This window comes from Globicephala melas, chromosome 9, assembly GCF_963455315.2.
Source record: "Globicephala melas chromosome 9, mGloMel1.2, whole genome shotgun sequence".
Taxonomy (NCBI): domain Eukaryota; kingdom Metazoa; phylum Chordata; class Mammalia; order Artiodactyla; family Delphinidae; genus Globicephala; species Globicephala melas.
Window position 1 is genome coordinate 29,377,172 of NC_083322.1, and position 26,320 is coordinate 29,403,491.

The following is a 26,320-nucleotide window of genomic DNA, read 5'->3' on the forward strand; positions in this document are numbered from 1 at the left end:
TTTAATTCAACTCTTCTTCTGAAGTCTATGGAAAGAGAAAAGAAGCTAGATGGCAAGTTATGGAGACTCAATTCGAGAAATGAGACTCATCAAAATTTAGCAAACATTTTTTGGCACTTATTATGTGTCTTGAAATGTGACTTAACTATGAAGCAAATCTGGTTACTCACTTGGTCTAGACTGTACGTTCTTCAAGGGCAGACACCACTTCTTACTCATCTTTGGCTCAGAGAGTGAAGTGCTGGCATGGAATGGTTCACAAGGAATGCCTGTTGAATGAAATTACAGGGCAGACCTTGATTCTGGATGAATTGTCTTCTCTCTCCAGTTAGTTTACATAGTGGAGCCACAAAAATAGAACTTATAAGTGCCAGTTCTCCTTCTTATAGTTCTGCAAGTCCTTAACAGTAGAGTATTTGGTTGTCAATTTGCCAGAGGTTGTATAGGCACTGGGTAAAAGAATTGAAGAGCTGTGCTATTACTTGGTGGATTACAGGGGAGAAAGCTGCCAGTTTAGATATCTTGCAAAATGCTTATTCCTGAATATTTTTTAACCTAAATGATGTTCTTAGTAGTTTACTTCACAGATCTTCAGACAGCTCTTTAATACATTCTTTCATGTCATCAAGACATTTTGCTAAAACTCATCTAGTTGCATTATTATCCAGGCAAAGCTGCAGCTATGTGGGAACTCAATCTCTTCATAAGTGAGAAAAGTGCAGCTTCATTTGATAAAAAGGAGGATATTGGCAAACACAGCAAAAAATCTAGTTAATCACAAATTTTAACCACTATCTAGTTGACATGTGCCTGCTGTGCTAATTGCTTCATTACTTAATTATGCAAAAAAAAATAGCATCCACAGCAAACACAGCCCGTGAAGCATTATTAAAATACAAAGAAACATGCTCTAGACTCTTTAGTGCAAGCATAAATATTTCATAATGAGGAAGAGTGCTTATTATATAAAAGTAATGAAGATTTTGCAGCTAGCTTGAGTTCTTCCTTTCACTAAACCTCCATAATGCTATGACGTGCCCTGACTTCTGCTGCCTGTGTTATAGTCTTGTCCTGACTCCCAACCCACAAAGTAAGATTCTTTTTAGGGCATTGTTACATATCCCTTATCTAACAGATAATTTCTGATCACTGTGTATTTGTTAAATAAAAGAATAAATAAATAAGGAAGTGAATAAATCAGTGAATAAATAAACCCATCAATCAAGAGAATAGCTGTGGAACTAGAAGTGAGGCCCAGAAACCACTTTACTCAGACAAAAGATAGTAGCTTCTAGAACAGAAAGACCACAGCTGTGTTTTCAAGCATATCAATAAATGCCTTTAGTCCAGGGATTGATTTTTAAATAAACATACCCATCCCTGGGCAAGCAAACGAATATTGTCATTTGAAGTCTTCCTGTTCCATTGCCTTAAATGTTTTTGAAACTCTTTAAGAATTGTTCTTGGAGAGTTTAAGACTCATCCAAGAAATTCAGTTTCATTATTTTTCTACTTTTTTCCCTCAAACTCAAAAACAATATTTTGTCCTTGCAAATCAGAGCTCACCATTCATAGCGCTTAAATTTGTATGGTTAAAAAATTCAAAGATATACTTAAAGCTTAAATACTTATAATTGTTGCAGATATTATGAAGAAAGTTTTTATCATCCTGAATATAATTTTTTTAAAAAGAGTATCAAGTATCATAAAAAAGGGAGGCATCCCTGGAATAAACATATGTGCTCCAGGGTGTCTATTCTTTTTTTTTTTAACATCTTTATTGGAGTATAATTGCTTTACAATGGTGTGTTAGTTTCTGCTGTGTAACAAAGTGAATCAGCTATACATATACATATATCCCCATATCTCCTCCCTCTTGTGTCTCTCTCCCACTCTCCCTAACCCACCCCTCTAGGTGGTCACAAAGCACCAAGCTGATCTCCCTCTGCTATGTGGCTGCTTCCCACTAGCTATCTTACATTTGGTAGTGCATATATGTCCATGCCACTCTTTCACTTCGTCCCAGCTTACCCTTCCCCCTCCCCGTGTCCTCAAATCCATTCTCTATGTCTGCGTCTTTATTCCTGTCCTGCCCCTAGGTTCTTCAGAACCATTTTTTTTTTAAGATTCCATATATATGTGTTAGCATACGGTATTTATTTTTCTCTTTCTGACTTACTGCACTCTGTATGACAGACTCTAGGTCCATCCATCTCACTACAAATAACTCAATTTTGTTTCTTTTTATAGCCAAGTAATATTCCATTGTATATATGTGCCACATCTTCTTTATCCATTCATCTGTCGATGGACACTTAGGTTGCTTCCATGTCCTGGCTATTGTAAATAGAGCTGCAATGAATATTTTGGCACATGACTCTTTTTGAATTATGGTTTTCTCAGGGTGTATGACCAGTAGTGGGATTGCTGGGTCATATGGTAGTTCTATTTGTAGTTTTTTAAGGAACCTCCACATACTGTTCTCCATAGTGGCTGTATCAATTTACATTCCCACCAACAGTGCAAGAGGGTTCCCTTTTCTCCACACAGGGTGTCTATTCTGAGGGAGGTAACAAACACTCACCTGATTATATGATCTCTGTCATATTTTCTTTTTTTTCATTTGGTCAACACTATCTGTTGTATTTTCAATCTTTCACATTTTAGCAAACAAGCTCAACCCTTCCCTTATGCCTACCAATATTTGTGTAGTTCTTATAATGTTCTCAGCATTTTTCTGGCTCTCAGGATAAAGAGAATAAGGTACTATCCCTGCCCTCAAACTTTATAATGAGACACTAATATCTTGCCAAGTCAAGGTAGCACCCACAGCCAATACTTAGTCCTTCCAATGGGTCTCAAGATGAAATATGTTGATTCCTATACTAGCCAACTGAATGTTCAGTATTGTTATTTTAGCCATTCATTTCTCTATTACATCACACAGTCAGTTTTGAATATCGGTATATTTATGGATGACATGCTCTAGACTCTAGGGCTACAGATGTGAATGAGACAGGCAAGTTCATAAAACAAGAAACTTAAATGTCATGACTATTTTCAGCAGGGAAATAAAAGGTATTAGATTCCCACTAGCAGGAAGATCTAACCCGGTATGAGGGATTGGGAAAGTCCTTGCTAAGGAAACGATGTCAACAAATAGATCTTGAGGATCAACAGGAATCATCCGAGTAAGTAAGAGGCAAGACTATTTCAGGAAGAGGGACCAGCATGACGTGGTTGACATGTGAGGAAGAGGACTATGAGGTAGTTCTGCAGCAGTTCCAAAGTCGCTGACATCCAGACCTGGAGGTGGGGGAGTAGCCTGAGGTGAGGATGGATTGGGGGGCAGCAAGAGTCATGGGGATCTCAATATGGACCAGACTTTACCCTATGGCCAGTGAGAAGCTATTACAAGGCTTTAGATAGGGTGGTGACATGGTCACTTTTGTAATTTTAAAATTTCACTTTGGTGGCAAAGTGAATAGGAAGGAGGTGAGCAAGAAAAAACATGAGGAGTCTCTTAGGAGTTACCACAAGTGCCAGATGAGAAATGATGGTGGCAGTAAATTATGCCGGATGGCTTAGGGAGCTAACTGGAGTTCATTTAACAGACTAGGTGAGAAACAGGATGTGGCAAGTGAGTTGAGTGCGATCACAAATATAACACCCAGGGCTCTGGATTGAGTATCCAGTGTATGTAGTACCGATTCCTGTGCCAGGAAACATGGTGAATGGAGCAGTTCAGTGTTGGTCTTATTAAGGAAGAAATATGTTTGAGACATTTGAGTAGAGATGAAATAGACAAGTAATACTATCCGATCCTTGGATCGAATTTTAGTGTGTTTACAGCATGCTTTCTCACTTAAACCTATACACAAAATCTTAATGTAAAAAGGCATTGTAATACAAGTATTATTATTCAATTAATATTTGTGGCTTGTGTAATACCCCCATTTTGTAAATGAAGCAACTGAGGCTCAAAGAGTTGAAAAGTGTTTCTTACCCAAGGTTGATTACAAGCCTAGAATTTGTAGCTTCAAATTTTATAGTCAATTGATTAGATCAATATTACATTGTCTAAAAGGAAAAGATTCTACAAATGTCAAAGTTCATGGTGATATTAGATACTATTTAGAAAGCTGACCTTATCTTTATAACCATATATTTACATGCATTTATGATAATTTGTTTTCCTTATACTCAAATAGCTTCAAAATGCTTGCCCAATGCTCAGATTTGAAATCCTTGCTATCTTACCCAATATAAAACTTGACATATTCTCTAGACAACATAAGGTTGACGTAAGTTCAGGCTTAGAGATTTTCTTGACCATAATGCGGAAGTTGCCATTTTGTCAGAAGAGACTACTAAGCTTTTTCATTTATACACCATATGATGAATTCAGAGTAGCAAAATAGTTGAAAACATGGGCTACATAATTAAAATCTCTGGGTTCCAATCTTAGGCCCTTAGTCTTCCAGTAATTTTGATAAAGCACTTAAACTTTCTTAACTTCATCTGTAAAAGGAGAAATAATAATGCTCATGAGTTTTTTGGGGAGAATTAAATGAGATAATCCAGATAAACCTGTGCTTACTTAAGTTTGACTCTAATATTACAGTATTGTCCTAGGAAATAATATGTCTTTTTTCTTCCAAATGTTTATTGCCCTTTCTTTTTTTTTCTTGCTGTATGCGGGCCTCTCACTGTTGTGGCCTCTCCTGTTGTGGAGCACAGGCTGCGGACGCGCAGGCTCAGCGGCCATGGCTCACGGGCCCAGCCGCTACCAGGGCACGAACCTGTGTCCCCTGCATCGGCAGGCAGACTCGCAACCACTGCGCCACCAGGGAAGCCCTATTGCCCTTTCTTGACCATCGATTAAATGCCCGCATTAGAGTTGGTTTCTCTCTATATGAATACATTGCAGCTTCAGGCCTTGCTTCAATATGCTTGAAAAGTGATTTTCTTTGCATTGATAAATAGTTTCCCCTAATGGATGAGTCTCTTCGGACCTACCTGCCAAATTTGCCGAAAAACAGAAACTTTATAACCAGTAGCATTGTTCTCCTTTCCACAGCTCTAGTGAAAGAACAATAAGTTTTAAGAGCAAATTGCCAATTAATTTAAATTGAAAAACAGACACCTTTAACCCTACCACCTCTTAATTTCTTTTTTCTCTGAGAAAGAAAGAAGACATTTCTCTCAATACTTGAAATAGCAATAAATCAAGGTTGTGTGATTTACATAGGATAATCAAGCCTGGAAGTGTGCTGTTACCAATGGAATTATTTTTCTTGTAGCTTGACTAACAGTTTAAGAATCACTGCAGGTTTTAAAGTCTCTCCTTATACCAAGGTTGGAGATTCACCCTAATACAGTGAAAGAAAGTGAGCCCTTATCAGTCATGGGAGAATCTTGGTGTCTCTGAAGACAGACTGTAGACAACCAATCAGATAGATGCCGGCCTGTCTAATGGGGAGTCCTTCTAAGTTCACAGGCTACCTCTAAAGTTAGCAGAGCAGAATATTAACCCCAGATCCTCAATGTGTGATCCGTGGCATGCCACCTAAATTTCCAGGCCCATTTCCTGATCTGTGAGATGGTAAATAACACTTAGTGATGTTGTAATGATTTAGTGGGTTAATTTACCTAGCACATATATTATACAGAGGGCAATAAATAAATCATGGTTATTATTATTTAGTAAAATCAAATGAATAAAATAGACATGGTATGGGAAATTTTGGTCAAGTATACTTTTTTTTTCTCATTTTGTAATGAGTAATATGACCTCCATATTTCAGTAGTAAAAAAAATATATATATGTATTCAGAATGTTCCTCTCACTCTTCAAATAATCCAGACAGAGCCAGTTTCTTGTTCTGTATGTAACGTACTTCACCTCTCTAAAGAAAGTAGTAACTGTAAGTTACAGGTGGTTGTCTCTAGCTTTAAAATTTCATTTATTTTAACTACTTTCAATTTCTTAGATGCAAGGTGTATACAAGACAGAATTATTTGTTTTCTGGAAGTATGCCCTTGTTTCCCACTGTTCAGCATGCGTGCGTATATATTGCTGAAATTACATCCTAATGATAGCAAATTGCAGAGCTATGCAATATTCTGTACCATTTTTTTTTTAGAAATAGAAAATTGGGAGACTTTAATAGCAGATGCTGCATCATGAATACAATTTACTGGAACTGCTCTTCTCTAATCATATAGAAACCATGTTATGTCCTGGAGAGGTTATAAAAATATATAGGAATCCATTTATCCTCCAAGAAAATTGAGGCCTTAGAGTAATGACAAGAACCTGCAATTGAGTTGGGAGCCCTGACGTCATGAATTGAGACAGTGTCCTAATGATTTGATTTTGCGAGTCCACAACATACTGAATACATGAATAAAATGAGGACAATACTGACCACATAGGGTACCTATTATTTGAATCTTTCTCTGTTATTCCTTTGTAAGAATTTTTCTAAAGAGAATTTATACATTTGTATAATGAAGAGTTTATAATCCCCATTTCTAGGTTAAATTGAAAATAACGAACTATTGGTACTTGATGCTTTTATTAGGAACAGATAAAATGAACTATGTGTACATAAGGTTACTTTTCCATATTTTCTATTTGTAGCTATAAACGGCAATCTATGCATAGTGATGTGTAGTCCAAACAATAGTCATTCCTTTCCAATATCATCCAGAAATCCAACTCCATAAAGTAGTTAAATATGCTGTTTTAGAAAGCACTGCATCAAGTAGACTATGCAATTTTATTTCCTGCCAGAGGAAAACTCTAATGCTGATTTCTCTGTGTATCCTCCTAAAAAGTGAAAAAGACTCATGTGAAAGCTTGCATTTTTAATATGGTCTTTCACATTTACATTATTTTAAGCCTTTGCAAAGTAATGAATTTCAATAACTTTAGACACTAGTTTTGATTTAAAAAATCACTGGGCCACAAATGCAAATGTTAAGACTATCTAAATGCTGGGCTACTTTTTAGTATATTCGTAGTTTTAAGTCTAGACAAATATATCAGCATCTCAGAAAACAAGAGTTGGATAGATAATGATTCAGTGGATAAAGATTGTGAGAATATATTATTTAAACTTGCAAAAGTGATATTTTATGATACCCTATGTTTGATTCAATGTCATCTGAATGAAAAAAGGATCAAAATATTACCATGAAAAAAATCTCAGACATTTTTCAAGGTAATAGGCATTCATTTCCTCTTCTATCAGTAGTTTTGGAAGCAGTTGTTAGAAATACATCTAGTCTCTTTTAAACTGCAGATCCTTAAGGCTGATATGATCACTAAACCAAAGAGTTTCTAATTTACAGATTTAGTTAGCAGATGTAGTTAGCACTATTCTCAGAGCATTAGCAGGCACATATACCTAATTTCAATTTCTTCCTTAAAATACTGTTGTAGTCTGCTTCTGCCAGGAATAATTTTCATATTAACACAACAACAAATGAAAATGCAAAATTTTAACTTAAAGATTTAAAAATTCATGTCATTTATCCTAGAAAAACATATTGTGAAAAGTACATGTGACTCAATAGCCTTTAAGAGAGATACCATAATTCTTATTCTTCTAGTAGTTTGGGATTTCCCTAATGATATAAGCAACAAGAAGCAATTTTACTAGTATTACATGGATATTTTTATTTACTAGGCTTTCCTAATAGTTCCTTTATAAAAATATTTAAAACAAGTTCTTATGAAATAAAAAATGTCTGAATTTTTGGTGTAACAGTTTCTCTACCATTCATGTCTGAAGGAATGGACTTTGTTGAATCATAGCTGGATATTTCTATAACTAGAGCAATGGAAATTGACACCTAAAATTTTGGATAGTTTGGAAAAAAAGAAAACTTCTTGCACATTAAACAAATGCAACAGCAACTTTTACTGCTCACATCACTGTCTGTATCACGAAGATTTTGTATCATGTTTCTTTTTCTTAAGACACTATGGTGCCTTAATCATTTCCAAAATGTTAATGAATTTGTACTGGCCAATGAGTAACTAGCTCAGTGTATTGGGGTCAGTAGTGCCTCGGTGTTCCACGTCATTATGAAAGTGACTTGCTAATTGCCTATCTACACATGGTTCAGTGCTGAATATGGCAAAACAACTGGTTTACCATACTTTGAGAACATCCCCCTCAATAAGAGAAATGCCACGATCATATACTAATTGTCTTTATCTTCTTTAAATGACAGTGCTGGCATTTCTTTCCTTTGGTGCACACACTCCTATGTTAATTATTGTATGTATACTGATGACGCCCACATTTATAACTTCAGCCCCAACTTCTCCCTTGAACTCCAGACTCATATATCCAACAGCCTAATTAATTTCCATTTAGATGCTCAATTGACATCTCAAGCTTCATATGTTCAAAACCAAACTTAATTTCCACCCATCTGTTCCAACACAGCTCCATTATTCCAGTTGTTCAGACTAAAAGCTTTAGAATCATCCCTTACTCCTTCTCTTTCTCACACACACCACAGTCCATACAACAGCCTCCAAATATACCTAGAATCTTGTCTAGTCCAACCATGTCACCTACCTACCCAATGGAAGCCATATAGCTCTCATCTGTACTACTGTAATCATCTTCCAACTAACTTGCAGCTTCCATCTTGGACACTTACCCACTGTGCATCATTCAACAGGCAGAACAATTCATTTAAAATATGTCTGATTATTTAATTTTCACCTCACTCAAAGCACTGATAAAATCAAAAGTTCAATGCATGGTTTACAAGGTCTACATCACTTGCTTTGCATTGTCTCCTCCAGTCCCAGTTCATTCTGTTCTCTTTGCTTCCTCTAGACCAACCTGAGCACTCTTTCTCATACTCATACATGCTGAGCAGTTTCTTGCCTCAGGGCCCTTGAACTTATTTCTTCTGTCTTGAAAATTCTTCTCTCAGATACTGCGTGGCTCTTTCTGTTTATTTAAATTATTCCTGAAATGACACCTTATCAGACACTCTTCACGAGCTCCTATATCACTCACTCCCTTACTCCCCCCATTTTTCTTAACAGCTTCATCATATTCATTGCATATTTATAATCTTCATCCTTTAACTAGAATGTAAGTTCCTGAGTTCTGAGACTTTGCTTTTTCACGGTAGTTTCATCAGCACATAAGAACAATGCCTGGCACAATGCAGGAAAACAATACAAATTTACTGAATTAATACAGAAAAGCCAGATGAAGTGATGGTGTGGAGACTTCTGTAATTAAAGCCAGATTTACAGAAGTTTCCTGGGGTGCTGTCCATTTATGTGGTGGCTGGACCTGGGCACTTGGGCTTATGGAATATGCTCCTTCTATAGCCTCTAGAATTCCTAGGAACATAAGGGAAAGAATTTTTCCCCTATAGGGACATGGTTAGTTCTGATTTCATTGATGTATTCTTATTTATGACACATATACGCCAAGGGAAATGGCATTCTTAGTCCCTAATTATAGGTATGCAGGTATACTTTGCTTCAAAATCTGACTTACTCACCTGGAAAAACAGTCATTAAAAAATTGAAATTACCTCAGAGGAGATTTCTGGTGAGGACAGGCACAGTTGGTTAGCAGCACCATAGCTAACACTGCCTCAGTGTCTGGTGATGTACATATTCCCTTGAGCCTGTGGAATGTCTGTACTGATTTGCTCTCTTTGTGTTTGATGCAGTAACTCTAAGAGTACCTGGGCTCTCTCTTAGTACCTCTCAGGTGACCCTATTGTTCAGAAAATAGCATGGAGTTTTGGTTTGCCTATGTGTTTGGTTTTATACCTTTAGCTTTCTCATCAACTCATGAGAGGAGATGATCAAAATCTCTGTCTTATTATCTGTCTTTACTTCTTTATACTGCATCTGTGTCTTGTTATATGGTTTTTCTCCTTTCCATGTATTTGTACATTTGCTGCCATCAGTGCTTCTTAGATTAAATATATATATATATATATATATATATATATATATGTATATATATGCATTGTTATATCTACTCAGGGTCAAAGACTCCTGGAACCTTTCAGGCCTAACAAACTCTTTTTTTTAAATTTCTCAAATTACTAATTATTGTAGATTAAATAAAGTTTTAACTTTGGATACCTTAAGGCCTTTCAGCAAAGGCGATTGAAGCAGCAATTACTAGGTGTCTGCAAATAAATGGATGGTTTCCTGGCCTACTTATAATAAATTAATAGATGGTCTTAATATTATACATAATCTATTATAAATGCACCTGCACAGTGGGTATATACAATTCTATATGCATGAAAATCTTTGATTAAACTATTTGGGACATTGTCATAACGTCCCACCTTAAACTGTAGTATAGACCAAAACATATCACTTTAATTCAATAGAAGAGATGAGCTCTCTGAGAAGCTTATTAATGTGACTGCTAGAAGGACATTGTCAAGTGAATCAAATTAAAGAACAATTCTTTTAGAGCTGAAATATACTCTAGCGGTTAACATTTAATAGGAACTTTACTTTTCAAATAAGCATTTGTTTGAAAAACTGACATAAATCAACATTAAGAGTCCTGTTGTAACCTTTTAAATCAAATACCTCTTTGTTAAAATAAACATTTCTTCTTTATCCATTTTTAAAAATAATCATATTAAAAGTAGGATGTTATTCTATGTTCATTTGCTTTTCTCTTCAACTAGTTGAAAAGACCCAGAAAGGCAGGCAATGTCTTCTCTGTGTCCCCGTGACAAGCACAATGCTGGACACATTGCAGATATTAAATAAGGTTCATGGAAACAGTGGATTCAATTTCCAGTCCCGTTTAGGTTCCTGCTGTACTAAGTGCTTACTCGAAGTTATATCAGAATATAATAGCTTTGTGGTGTATGATGAAAATCGTACTGTGCACAGATGGGAGTCGATGTTGACCAGCTCTAGATAAAATATTAGACAAACTGAAAGAGACAGAGACTTTGCTTACTGCATATCACAGCACCAGATGGGAACTTGGGGATCCTGAGCTAACAAGCATGAGGTTTTCTGTAGGAGAATCTTACAGAGATATATTTCTTTCGTGTACCACATTTTTCAAAGCATACTTACTGTGAGCTTCATTGGAACTTCCAAACAACATTATGGGTTGCATAGGGCAAAGACTATAATCTCCTTTTTAAAAATAGGAAGAAAATCTCACAAATAGAAAGGCAATGACTTGCCCAAGGTCACACAATGAATCAGCTTTCAAATCTTAAAGACAATTGCATCTTAATCTGCAGTGGAGGCTACTGTAATGTTTATTTTTAAGTAAATTCCAGTATTCCAGAAGAGATCGGTGCCATTAATTATGGACTGATTTGGAGATATGCCAGTTTTTGATACTATTGTTGGAAACAAATAGTGTTGGTTGATGACGGCACTTATACTACAACTAGCCAACCATGTACGCTTTGCAAAATTCATTAACCTCAGGATCACCTTGCTTAGAACCACCTAGCTATGATTACTCTTTTAACCTAAATTTCATTAGAAATATACACATTAATATACAGAATGATAATTGGCATTGACTTTTATGAATCCTTGTTACATCTCCAAAGGATTAGATGACACTTGAAAAAAGAGGCCATACTCTTTCTTTTATGGATTCTCCACTGTAATGCTTAATGGCAAAGTGGGCTTTTGATAAATTTTTTATTATACATATAGTACATAAACTTACTCTTCTTAGAGTTTTATGTAGATACAAAAATGGATCAGGCAAATTTATAAACTATTTATTTATCAAGCAATAAAACGGAAAATGTGAGAAAAGTAAATGATTAAATATTAATGTAGACCACACATTTTTAATAGTGATATTGAATTTAAAGCAAAAACTATAGGCTAAATATTTTACCAGACACAGTAAAACTCTTAGAGGAAAACATAGGCACAACACTCTTTGACATAAATCACAGCAAAATCTTTTTGACCCACCTCCTAGAGTAACGAAAATTAAAACAGAAATAAATAAATGGGACCTAATTAAACTTAAAAGCTTTTGCACAGCAAAGGAAACCATAAGCAAGACTAAAAGACAACCCTCAGAATGGGAGAAAATATTTGCTAATGAAGCAACTGACAAAGGATTAATCTCCAATATATACAAGCAGCTCATATGGCTCAATATCAAAAAAACAAACAACCCAATCAAAAAATGGGCAGAAGACCTAAATAGATACTTCTCCAAAGAAGCCATACAGATAGCCAACAAACACACGAAAAGATGCTCAACATCACTAATTAGAGAAATGCAAATCAAAACTACAGCGAGGTATCACCTCACACCAGTCAGAATGGCCATCATCAAAAAATCTACAAACAGTAAATAATGGAGAGGGTGTGGAGAAAAGGGAACCCTCATACACTGCTGATGGGAATGTAAGTTGATACAGCCACTATGGAAAACAGTACGGAGGTGCCTTAAAAAACTAAAAATAGAACTACTATATGATCCAGCAATCCCACTACTGGCCATATACCCAGAGAAAACCATAGTTAAAAAAACACATACACCCCAATGTTCACAGCAGCAGTATTTACGATAGCCAGGTCATGGATACAACCTAAATGTCCATGGACAGATGAATGGATAAAGAAGATGTGGAGGGAGAGCTGTGGGGGGAGAGCTTTAAGATGGCGGAAGAGTAAGTCGCGGAGATAACCTTCCTCCCCACATATACGTCAGAAATACCTCTACGTGTGGAACAACTCCTACAGAACACCTACTGAACGCTGGCAGAAGACCTCAGACCTCCCAAAAGGCAAGAAACTCCCCATATACCTGGGTAGGGCCAAAGAAAAAAGAATAAACAGAGACAAAGAATAGGGACGGAACCTGCACCAGTGGGAGGGAGCTGTGAAGGAGGAAAGGTTTTCACACACTAGGAAGCCCCTTCGCGGGCAGAGACTGCGCGGGGCGGAGAGGGGAAGCTTCGGGGCCAGGGAGGAGAGCACAGCAACAGGGGTGCGGAGGGCAAAGCGGAGAGATTCCCGCACAGAGGATCAGGGCCGACCGGCACTCACCAGCCGGGGAGGCTTGTCTGCTCACCTGCCGAGACGGGTGGGGGCTGGGAGCTGAGGCTCGGGCTTCGGAGGTTGGATCCCAGGGAGAGGACTGGCGGCGTGAACACAGCCTGAAGGGGTTAGTGCGTGAACACAGCCTGAAGGGGTTAGTGCGCCGCAGTTAGCCGGGAGGGAGTCCGGGAAAAAGTCTGGACCTGCGAAAAGGCAAGAGACTTTGTCTTGCCTGTTTCCTGGTGCGTGAGGAGACGGGATTCAGAGCACCGCGTTAAGGAGCTCCAGAGACCGGCGTGAGACGCTAAGGCTGCTGCTGCCGCCACCAAGAAGCCTGTGTGCAAACACAGGTCACTATCCACACCACCCCTCCCGGGAGCCTGTGCAGCCCACCACTGCCAGAGTCCCCTGATCCAGGGACAGCTTCCCCGGGAGAACGCACGCACGGCGCGCCTCACGCTGGTGCAACGTCATGGCGGCCTCTGCTGCCGCAGGCCCGCCCCGCATCGAGACCCCTCCCTCCCCCCCCACCGCCCCCACCCCCCCGGCCTGAGTGAGCCAGAGCCCCCAAATCAGCTGCTCCTTTAACCCTGCATATCACAGCACCAGATGGGAAGTTGGGGATCCTGAGCTAACAAGCATGAGGTTTCCTGTAGGAGAATCTTACAGAGATGTATTTCTTTCGTGTACCACATTTTTCAAAGCATACTTACTGTGAGCTTCATTGGAACTTCCAAACAACATTATGGGTTGCATAGGGCAAAGACTATAATCTCCTCTTTAAAGGAGATTCCTCTGAGCGAGGAACAGATGCTGTCAGGCGACCTACATGCAGAGGCGGGTCCAAATCCAAAGCTGAACCCTGGGAGCTGAGTGAACAAAAAAGAGAAAGGGAAATGTCTCCCAGAAGCCTCAGGAGCAGCGGATTAAATCTCTACAATCAACTTGATGTACCTGCATCCGTGGAATACCTGAATAGACAACAAATCAATCCAAAATTGAGGCGGTGGACTTCAGAAGCAACAATATATATATATATTTTCCCTTTTTCTCTCTTTGTGAGTGTGTAGGCATATGCTTCTGTGTGTGATTTTGTCTGTATACCTTTGCTTTTACCATTTGTCCTAGGGTTCTGTCTGTCCGGTTTTTTGTTTGTTTTTTTACTTAAAACTTTTTTTTCTTAATAATTATTTTTTATTCTAATAACTTTATTTTACTTTATTTTATTTTATCTTCTTCTTTCTTTCTTTATTTATTTCCTCCCTTTTATTCTGAGCTGTGTGGATGACAGGCTCTTCGTGCTCCAGCCAGGCGTCAGGGCTGTGCCACTGAGGTGGGAGAGCCAAGTTTAGGACACTGGTCCACAAGAAACCTCCCAGCTCCACGTAATATCAAACAGCGAAAGTCTGCCAGAGATCTCCATCTCAACACCAACACCCAGCTTCACTCAACGACCAGCAAGCTACAGTGCTGGACACCCTATGCCAAACAACTAGCAAGACAGGAACACAACCCCACCCATTAGCAGAGAGGCTGCCTAAAATCATAATAAGGCCACAGACACCCAAAAACACACCACCAGACGTGGACCTGCCCAACAGAAAGACAAGATCCAGCCTCATCCACCAGAACACAGGCACTAGTCCCCTCCACCAGAAAGCCTACACAACCCACTGAACCAACCTTAGCCACTGGGGACAGACACCAAAAACAACGGGAACTACGAACCTGCAACCTGTGAAAAGGAGACCCCAAACAAAGTAAGTTAAGCAAAATAAGAAGACAGAGAAACACACAGCAGATGAAGGACCAAGGCAAAAACCAACCAGACCTAACAAATGAAGAGGAAATAGGCAGTCTACCTGAAAAAGAATTCAGAATAATTATAGTAAAGATGATCCAAAATCTTGGAAATAGAATGGAGAAAATACAAGAAACTTTTCACAAGGACCTAGAAGAACGAAAGGGCAAAGAAACAGTGATGAACAACACAATAAATGAAATTAAAAATTCTGTAGAAGGGATCAATAGCAGAATAACTGAGGCAGAACGGATAAGTGACCTGGAAGATAAAACAGTGGAAATAACTACTGCAGAGCAGAATAAAGAAAAAAGAATGAAAAGAATTAAGGACAGTCTCAGAGACCTCTGGGACAACATTAAACGCACCAACATTCGAATTATAGGGGTCCCAGAAGAAGAAAAGAAAGGGACTGAGAAAATATTTGAAGAGATTATAGTTGAAAACTTCCCTAATATGGGAAAGGAAATAGTTACTTAAGTCCAGGAAGCAGAGAGAGTCCCGTACAGGATAAATCCAAGGAGAAACATGCCAAGACACATATTAATCAAACTATCAAAAATTAAATACAAAGAACAAATATTAAGAGCAGCAAGGGAAAAACAATAAATAACACATAAGGGAATCCCCATAAGGTTAACAGCTGATCTTTCAGCAGAAACTCTGCAAGCCAGAAGGGACTGGCAGGACATATTTAAAGTGATGAAGGAGAAAAACCTACAACCAAGATTACTCTACCCAGCAAGGATCTCATTCAGATTTGACGGAGAAATTAAAATCTTTACGGACAAGCAAAAGCTAAGGGAATTCAGCACCACAAAACCAGCTTTACAACAAATGCTAAAGGAACTTCTCTAGCCAGGAAACACAAGAGAAGGAAAAGACATATAATAATGAACCCAAAACAATTAAGAAAATGGTAATAGGAACATACATATCGATAATTACCTTACATGTAAATGGATTAAATGCTCCAACCAAAAGACCTAGACTGGCCTAAGACATAGACATAGACTGAAAGTGAGGGGATGGAAAAAGATATTCCATGCAAATGGAAATCAACAGAAAGCTGGAGTAGCAATTCTCATATCAGACAAAATACACTTTAAAACAAAGACTATTACAAGAGACAAAGAAGGACACTACATAATGACCAAGGGATCAATCCAAGAAGAAGATACAACAATTGTAAAAATTTATGCACCCAACATAGGAGCACCTTAAAACATAAGGCATATACTAACAGGCATAAAAGGGGAAATTGACAGTAACACAATCGTAGTAGGGGACTTTAACAGCCCACTTTCACCAATGGAAAGATCATCCAAAATGAAGTGAAATAAGGAAACACAAGCTTTAAATGATACATTAAACAAGATGGATTTAATTGATATTTGTAGGACATTCCATCCAAAAACAGCAGAACACACATTCTTTGCAAGTGCTCATGGAACAATCTCCAGGCTAGATCATATCTTGGGTCACAAATCAAGCCTTGGTAAATTTAAAAAATTGAAATCGTATCAAGTTTCTTTTCCGACCACAACGCTATGAGACTAGATATCAATTACAGGAAAAAATCTGTAAGAAATACAAACACATGGAGGCAAAACAACACATTACTTAATAACCAAGAGATCACTGAAGAAATCGAAAAATACCTAGAAACAGATGACAATGAAAACCTGACAACCCAAACCTATGGGATGCAGCAAAAGCAGTTGTAAGAGGGACGTTTATAGCAATATAATCCTACCTTAAGAAAGAAGAAACATCTTAAATAAACAACCTAATCTTATACCTAAAGCAATTAGAGAAAGAAGAACAAAAAAAACCCAAAGTTAGCAGAAGGAAAGAAATCATAAAGATCAGATCAGAAATAAATGAAAAAGAAATGAAGGAAACAATAGCAAAGATCAATAAAACTAAAAGCTGGTTCTTTGAGAAGATAAACAAAATTGATAAACCATTAGCCAGACTTATCAAGATAAAAAGGGGGAACACTCAAATCAATAGAATTAGAAATGAAAAAGGAGAAGTAACAACTGACACTACAGAAATACATAGGATCATGAGAGATTACTACAAGCAACTGTATGCCAATAAAATGGACAACCTGGAAGAAATGGACAAATTCTTAGAAATGCAAAACTTTCCAAGACTGAACCAGGAAGAAATAGAAAATATGAACAGACCAATCACAAGCACTGAAGTTGAAACTGATTAAAAATCTTCCAACAAACCAAAATCCTGGACCAGATGCCTTCACAGGCGAATTCTATGAAACATTTAGAGAAGAGCTAACACCTATCCTTCTCAAACTCTTCCAAAATATAGCAGAGGAAGGAACACTCCCAAACTCATTCTATGAGGCCATCATCATCCTGATACCAAAACCAGACAAAGATGTCACAAAAAAAGAAAACTACAGGCCAATATCACTGATGAACAAAGATGCAAAAATCCTCAATGAAATACTAGCAAACAGAATCCAACAGCACATTAAAAGGATCATACACTATGATCAAGTGGGGTTTATCCCAGGAATGCAAGGATTCTTCAGTATAAGCAAATCAATCCACGTGATGCACCATATTAACGAATTGAAGGAGAAAAACCACATGATCATCTCAATAGATGCAGAGAAAGCTTTTGACAAAATTCAACACCCATTTATGATAAAAACCCTCCAGAAAGTGGGCATAGAGGGAACCTACCTCAACATAATAAAGGCCATATAAGACAAGCCCAGAGCCAATATTGTCCTGAATGGTAAAAAACTGAAAACATTTCCACCAAGATCAGGAACAAGACAAGGTTGCCCAGTCTCACCACTATTATTCAACATAGTTTTGGAAGTTTTAGCCACAGCAATCAGAGAAGAAAAGGAAATAAAAGGAATCCAAATCAGAAAAGAAGAAGTAATGCTGTCAATGTTTGCAAATGACATGATACTATACATAGAGAATCCTAAAGATGCTACCAGAAAACTACTAGAGCTAATCAATGAATTTGGTAAAGTAGCAGGATACAAAATCAATGCACAGAAATCTCTTGCATTCCTATACACTAATGATGAAAAATGTGCAAGTGAAATCAAGAAAACACTCCCATTTACCATTGCAACAAAAAGAATAAAATATCTAGTAATAAACCTACCTAAGGAGACAAAAGACCTGTATGCAGAAAATTATAAGACACTGATGAAAGAAATTAAAGATGATACAAATAGATGGAGAGATATACCATGTTCTTGGATTGGAAGAATCAACATTGTGAAAATGACTCTACTACCCAAAGCAATCTACAGATTCAATGCAATCCCTATCAAAATACCACTGGCATTTTTCACAGAACTAGGAACAAAAAAATTTCACAATTTGTATGGAAACACAAAAGACCCCGAATAGCCAAAGCAATCTTGAGAAAGAAAAACAGAGCTGGAGGAATCAGGCTCCCTCACTTCAGACTATACTACAAAGCTACAGTAATCAAGACAGTATGGTACTGGCACAGAAACAGAAATATAGATCAATGGAACAGGATAGAAAGCCCAGAGATAAACCCATGCACATATGGTCACCTTATCTTTGATAAAGGAGGCAAGAATATACAGTGGAGAAAAGACAGCCTCTTCAATAAGTGGTGCTAGGAAAACTGGACAGCTACATGTAAAAGAATGAAATTAGAACACTCCCTAACACCACACACAAAAATAAACTCAAAATGGATTAAAGACCTAAATGTAAGGCCAGACACCATAAAACTCTTAGAGGAAAACATAGGCAGAACACTCTGTGACATAAATCACAGCAAGATCCTTTTTGACCCACCTCCTAGAGAAATGGAAATAAAAATAAACAAATGGGACCTAATGAAACTTAAAAGCTTTTGCACAGCAAAGGAAACCATAAACAAGACGAAAAGACAACCTTCAGAATGGGAGAAAATATTTGCAAATGAAGAAACTGACAAAGGATTAATCTCCAAAATTTACAAGCAGCTCATGCATGAGCTCAACATTAAAAAAACAAACAACCCAATCCAAAACTGGGCAGAAGACCTAAATAGACATTTCTCCAAAGAAGATATACAGATTGCCAACAGACACATGAAAGAATGCTCAACATCATTAATCATTAGAGAAATGCAAATGAAAACTACAATGAGATATCATCTCACACCGGTCAGAATGGCAATCATCAAAAAATCTAGAAACAATAAATGCTGGAGAGGGTGTGGAGAAAAGGGAACCCTCTTGTACTTTTGGTGAGAATGTAAATTGATACGGCCACTATGGAGAACAGTATGGAGGTTCCTTAAGCAACTAAAAATAGAACTGCCATAGGACCCAGCAATCCCACTAGTGGGCATATACCCTGAGAAAACCATAATTCAAAAGGAGTCATGTACCAAAATGTTCATTGCAGCTCTATTTACAATGGCCAGGACATGGAAGCCACTGAAGTGTCCATCAACAGATGAATGGATAAAGATGTGGCACATATATACAATGGAATATTACTCAGCAATAAAAAGGAACGAAACTGAGTTATTTGTAGTAGGTGGATGGACCTAGAGACTGTCATACAGAGTAAAGTAAGTCAGAAGGAGCAAAACAAATATTGTATGCTAACACATATATTTGGAATCTAAAAAGAAAAAAAAATGGTTATGAAGAACCTAGGGGCAAGATGGGAATAAAGATGCAGACCTACTAAAGAATGGACTTGAGGATATGGGGAGGGGGAAGGGTAAGCTGGGACAAAGTGAGAGAGTGGCATGGACATATATACACTACTAAATGTTAAATAGATAGCTAGTGGGAAGCAGCCGCATAGCACAGGGAGATCAGCTCCGTGCTTTGTTACCACCTAGAGGGGTGGGATAGGGAGTGTGCGGGGGAGGGCGATGCAAGAGGGAAGAGATATGGGGACATATGTATATGTATAACTGATTCACTTTGTTATAAATCAGAAACTAACACACCATCGTAAAGCAATTATACTCCAATAAAGATGTTAAAAAAAAGATGATGTGGTACATATATACGATGGAATATTACTCAGCCATAAAAAGGAATGAAATTGGGTCATTTGTAGAGATGTGGATGGACCCAGAGAGTGTCATAGAGAATGAAGTAAGTCAGAAAGAGAAAAGCAAATATTGCATAATAACCCATATATGAGGAATATAAAATGGTATAGATGATCTTATTTGCAAAGCACAGAGACACAGACATAGAGAACAAATGTATGGATACCAAGGGGGAAAGGGGTGAGGTGGGAGGAATTGGGAGACTGAGATTGACACATATACATTACTGAAACTATGTATAAAAAAGACAACTGATGGAAACATACTGTATCGCACAGGGAACTCTACCTAATGCACTGTGGTAACGTAAATGGGAGGGAAGTCCAAAAGGGAGGGGATATCTATATGTGTATGGCTGATTCATTTTGCTGTGCAGTGGAGGCTAACACTACATTGTAAAGCAACCATACTCCAATAAAAATTAATTAAAATCCCATAGGAAGTATAAACATTGTTATAACAATTGAAAATAGGTTCTCGTTTTAGATTAAAAATATCACAGAATTTAAAGTGTATCTTTGTCCTTTCATATGTCCTTACCTACATATTCAAAATTACATTCTCTCAAAGAAATTTTGTAAAGGTAGCTTAAAACTTCTCTTTTTCAATTTGCAGGTAGGACAAAATATTGAAGATTTATCATAATCAGTAATAAAATGTAGCAATGAATCCAAAATTTTCACGTTTCTTATATTTGTTCTTGCTTTTCTCTAACACATTCATGATTCCCTCAACTTTTTCATAAGGAAGTTATTATCATGACTTTCTTAGATTTCACAGTTCGGAAAGCTTAGATATGCTTCTGAATATGCCTTATTCCAATAATCTTTGAATTTCTTCATGATTTCTATTGAGTTTTCCACAAGTGAACTGTGAACTTTATAAATTTGATCAAAACTTGTGTTGCTTCTTTTACAATATAATAAAGCTGCTTTCCCAAACATGACTACTCCTATCATTAAATATATTATCAGACAATGCCATGTTCTCTTTTTACATTTTAATTTTTTATGAAAGATATCTGATTGGCTTCCTCCCCCATGGGTTGTTAGTAATTCCACATACTAACTGTTTAATGACAATATTTTTAAATATGAGAGAATAATAAGAATTGTGCCAAATATGAGTCTCCCAGTAGAATGCAATAAATTATTTTTGTTGTTTTTCCTTTTTGGTGGTAAAGTTGCTGAAGATTTCAAAAGTCTGGAGATGCTCAAATTCCGGAAGGCTGCACCATAATTAACGTGTACTATTTGGTAGAAGGATCCATGAAACAAATTTATCTTGAGTCCGAAATATACTGATACATCTATCTAATGTTGTTCAGGCTTAGTTATGTGATTTAACATAGCAAAGGGAATGATGTGTAAGGATGTCTTTTATTTGATGTCAAATTTAAATCCTGGAAGCTTAATTGAATTGACAGTTAGAAGCTAAAGTTAAGAGCTTGTTGAATCTCCCATCTTCCATTTTCTCTTGAACCATTTTACACACTACCACCAAGAATAACTTTCCTAAAAACATAATGATCACCTTACAGGCGGCTCAAAAACTCTACATTTGTTCATTGCTTATTAGTCAAACATTTGCATCAACCAACTTGTTCCAACTTATTTTCAACCTAAACTAAATCTTACGCTTTGGGCACATTGGCTGTACTGATCTCAGAACATTCCTTGTCCTTCGCCCCTCCACAATTCGACTCACCTTCTACAAGCCTAGAATTGCTTGTCTTCCACTCTGACCATTCATACTTTTGTAATTCTTCAGGACCTGAGTTAATACTCATAAAGCTTTCTGCAGTTCCTTCCTCTGAGCACCTTAAAAATGATTGTTTCTGTAATTAACTAGACAGTTTAAATCATGTGTTTCGTGGTATCTTTTTAATTCAAGAAATATTACTGAATGTCTTCCATATGCAAAGCAGTGGTGTGAGTGCTGTAGGACCTTGGTACTCAAAGTGTGGTCAGAGGAACCAGAAGCATTGTTGAAAATGCAGAATCTCAGAATCCGTCTGAGAACTACTGAGCCCTACTGAGCCAGGGTCGACTCTTCATGGTAACAGGATCCCTCTGTGATTAAAGTTGGAGGAGCACCATGGTGGAGGGAGCAAATCATACCTGCCCTCACACAGAGCACCAACTAATTGTGGACCACTAAATAATCCAGGCAGAGTGAAAGTCGGCAGAAAACTATAAACAAAGTTCCCAAGGTCGGGGGATGCTGAAGGGAGAGAAGATCACAACCAATACAATAATAGCTATGCCATGGAGTACCACTAATAATAATAAACACTTATTTGCTGATTCTAATGCGTATACTTGGTCCAATGCTAGGCATTTAAGATGTCTTGTTTCCAATCCCCGCAATGATCATGCTATGTAGTTATTAGGACCCTCATTTCACACATGAGAAAAAAGTGGGTTTAAAAAGATTATATACTAGTCAGCTATTGTCCAGGTCAGGATTTAAATCCATGGCTGTTTTCTCTGTTCTTTTTGACATTCCCCTGCCTAAACTTGTCATTTATATCACTACTCATACATTACTTTTCCGTTGAATGTGTTATTTTTCTCGAACTTGATTTCAAAGACTTTTCTGACCATTTTTTTTTTGGCCCTTTTGTGCTTGGCTTGTTGGATCATTTTCCCCGGCCAGGAATTGAACCCGGGCCCTCGGCAGTGTGAGCACCGAGTCCTAACCACTGGACTGCCAGGAAATTCCTCAAAGACTCTTCAAGTCTTCACCTTTATGCTTCTTTGATTCTGCTGTAGGACTGATTGAAGGTACTAAATAAATATTACATTGGTATCTGAAAATTAACAATTCTCCAAAGGAGAATTTTTTCAATTTTGACAATATAGGACATACACTGGTTTGGTTTAGTCACAAATGTCTCAGTATAAAGGAAGGGGGTCTAAAGTGTGCATGTGTGTGTGTATGTGTGTGGAAACAGAAGAGTTATTTGAAAACCTGAGAGAATAAAATAATGACATTAGCCTGAGTATTCCATGATTCCGCTATGATCTCCTGAATACAGTGGGAGAGTAGAATATGTTTTATTAATGTATTTATTTGTTTACTTATTAACAGAAATGATGAGACTGTATATTTAATATTTACATTAATTATTTTGTTATTAATTAATTAATTAAATTACCTAATAACCCTTGGTAAATAACCTTTGGGTAAAAACTCCCATTCAGTCATTCCACAGAAAACCTGTCATATCTATTGGGTTGGCGAAGAAGTTCGTTTGGGCTCAACATCAGGCTCCCTCTCTTAAAAAAGAATCCTGTAAATGCAAATATATTAGTTTTCATGATCTCTAAACTTTAAAGTTGATGTCTTAATAATTAAACCATTCTTCTAGAGAGGCTTAACATACGTTGAATTCTCTTAAAACGAACTCAGACACATCAGTTCTAGGTTGTTTAAAATCCAATATAACATGGCAATAACCCATTTACTTAAGTAGAGGATTTTTATTTTGGAATAAGTGGCAATTTTCTTTTTCTTATAATCTAGTACAGCCCATAGAGTATATTGTAAGAGTTTCCTTTATAACTTGGTCAGATCATAACGAATTAATTAAATAAAGAAATAAGCCTTTGAGAAAGCTAGCTTCATTCTCCAAAACAAGATATTCCTTCATTTTTTAATATAGTTGAATGCCATTCCTCACAGAAGTATCAGAGGTAGCAGAACTCTTTCAGAAGAGATGAACAAAAAAAGGAAATAACTCCACTCATAGCACTCCTAGACTTTCTGCCTTCACAGTCAATGGCAATTGTAAATGGAGATACTGAAATTTACCCCTTTAATCTTGTTTTCTTCTCGCATAAAGCTATGCAACATTTTCTCTTTTGTTCTTTTTATTCTGTTTCAAAATGTATTTTTCAATCACCAGCTGCCTACATGTTTTGAATTATTTGTACTGGGTGACAACAAATTTTACCAACTTCATTATTTATTTTTTTTAGAAAAAACAACCCAACACTTATATCACCATTATTTTATAAAAGAAATTACATTTTATATTAAAGAGCAGGTTTTAAATTGAAAAAATACTTTAATGAAAAGCTCACTTCACTGTCCGTATTGTTTAATTTTGCTCCCATGAAAACTGAAATATTTATCACAGACTTCAGAATGTATTAACCTGTATTTGGGAGTCTCTGGGTTAAGCAACACAGGCAGGTGTTTCAGTGATTCCCAGAATCACTGAAAAAATTGGCACTTCATCCTTCAATGTGTTTAACAGAAGCACAAGTGAAAGGTTAGGGGGTGACTTGGCAGAATGAGAGAGAGGCTCAAGGTGACAAGATATCACAGGGGTATGTTAAAGATCTCTTTTTTGATTTTACCCAAGGTTTGCCCAGGATCTAAATCTTTGCAAAGACGGTTTTTACTTGTCCAATAACATTCAACTTATTTGGATCAAGACCGTATGACTTAGCATATCAATTTTCCCTTTTCCTATCAGTGGAGAGAAGTAGCCTAATTCTTAAAATCATGAGTTTTTACAAATTCCTGGACAAAAAAATTGATACAAATTCACTTAGTTTTCCCAAGAAATTTTAAGTCTTTTGTAATAGAATGTTTTGGCAAAAAATACCTTGTAGTAATCTTTTTCTTCTGTATTAAAACCACAAATAATTTTGTCATGTTTAGTTTTCCTAGATTTAGTTTTGTTCCTTCATTTATTCAAAATACGTGAACAAAATATATTAACTGAACTCTGACTACTAGGAACTGTGCTAGAGATATAGCAGTAAGCGAGATAAACATGGTCCCTGCCCTCAACATTTACCCTGATCTCCAGATTATATTCCTTCATGGATAAGACCTTATAGATTGTAAAGGAATGAAAATGACTGAATCCCTCTCAAGAGTAAGAGAGTTTTTTGCAGTTAGAATTCTGCCAGTTTTTCATATGACAGAATGAGTGATAGTATTTAAATGAAAAACTCAAGATACCAATTTTTAAATGTTACTTAATTATTGTTTTCTTTTCATAATTAATAAAATTATTTCTGTACTTAAAAAATTCTCAAGAATCTCATCATTTGAGGTAATATAAACTATTTTTTTCATGTAATTACACAGAAATGTTGATTTTCAAGGCATTAGAAGAAGGATACTCATATTGCCTAAATATTAGCTTTATGAATAACTTCACAGCTTGGTACATTTATTTGCAAAACAAATCCATTTCAGCCTCCTCTCTCCCACACACTATCTTGAATAGGGCAGATATGAATCTTGCTTTTGTATTTCTGTTTCACAAATTCATATTTCGATGTTCAGTTTTCAAAAGACTACAACAAGCCACGAATCGTCATGACAATAAGAAAAATAAAATTAAGGCTTCCTGACTGGTGGGTTAATGCCCTTTAAGGAACCATGTCATGTGATCATATTCTGGTTGTTTAGTTTCCATTGCCATTGTTACAAATTCTATTTCATGCCTGTGAATTATATTTTCTAAGTTTGCATGCACAAAATAATATTTATTACACACTGGTTGGTTTTCTGATTTCTTAAATTCATGTACGAACAGGTAGCTGCTTTGTTTCAACTATTCCATAGGCCAGGTGATGTTAGGGTAAAAAGTTTAGTCATGTTTTCATCCCCTGATATAACTATTTCATCCTTCAGTCATACGACAAATATCTTAAGAGAAGAAATAGTAAATAAGTAATGACTTTCAACTTCTGGGATTCCTCTGGCAAATCTTCCTAAAATCACTAACGTGAGAACAGAGGATATCAGAAATACTTCATGGGTTTTTTAACTGATGGCTCCAGCCTGAAATACAGCAAAATGTTGCTGACTGAAGTTCATTTAGACCAGATTAAACTGTAACTGAAAAGGCCTATCCTAGTCCACTGTAAATCAATCATTAACGTGATAATTAGAAAAAATATATACTAGGAGGAAGACAGTAAAAGCTCGCATTTTTTTCTGAAATAACTTTATGTATCCCCTTGTGAAACAATTGCAGTCGTACAAATGCTAAATGTTAATTATATTAATAATTGATAAACTTCAACACCAAATAATACATGTTTATAATTAGGGACCATAAAGTTAATGTAGCCATAATTCAGTTTAGACTCACTGAGAAACTATCCTTTTTTATGAGATAATGTTTTAGGAAGAAGACAGATTAATGATCATTGAGACAGAGAGCTTAGATGATGTCATTTAACTACAAACTTTTTAGGCTTTTGTGAACACAATATTATCTATTTAATTCTAAAATTTAAATAGAAAATATTTTCAATGTCGAAATGGAATTATGTTTTACAGAAGAGTCACTTGACTCATATTTGACTCATAGTTTG

General features: G+C 36.7%; 1 protein-coding gene and 1 non-coding gene across 2 annotated transcripts in view; both read right to left on the reverse strand.

The window, feature by feature from the left end:
• Window positions 1-26,320, reverse strand: part of KCND2 (potassium voltage-gated channel subfamily D member 2) — a 467,928-nt gene that overhangs the window by 99,081 nt on the left and 342,527 nt on the right. The gene's annotated exons all lie outside the window — the stretch shown is intronic.
• TRNAV-CAC (transfer RNA valine (anticodon CAC)) lies at window positions 22,617-22,689 on the reverse strand. The gene has a single exon. It is a non-coding gene; the product is annotated as a tRNA-Val (tRNA).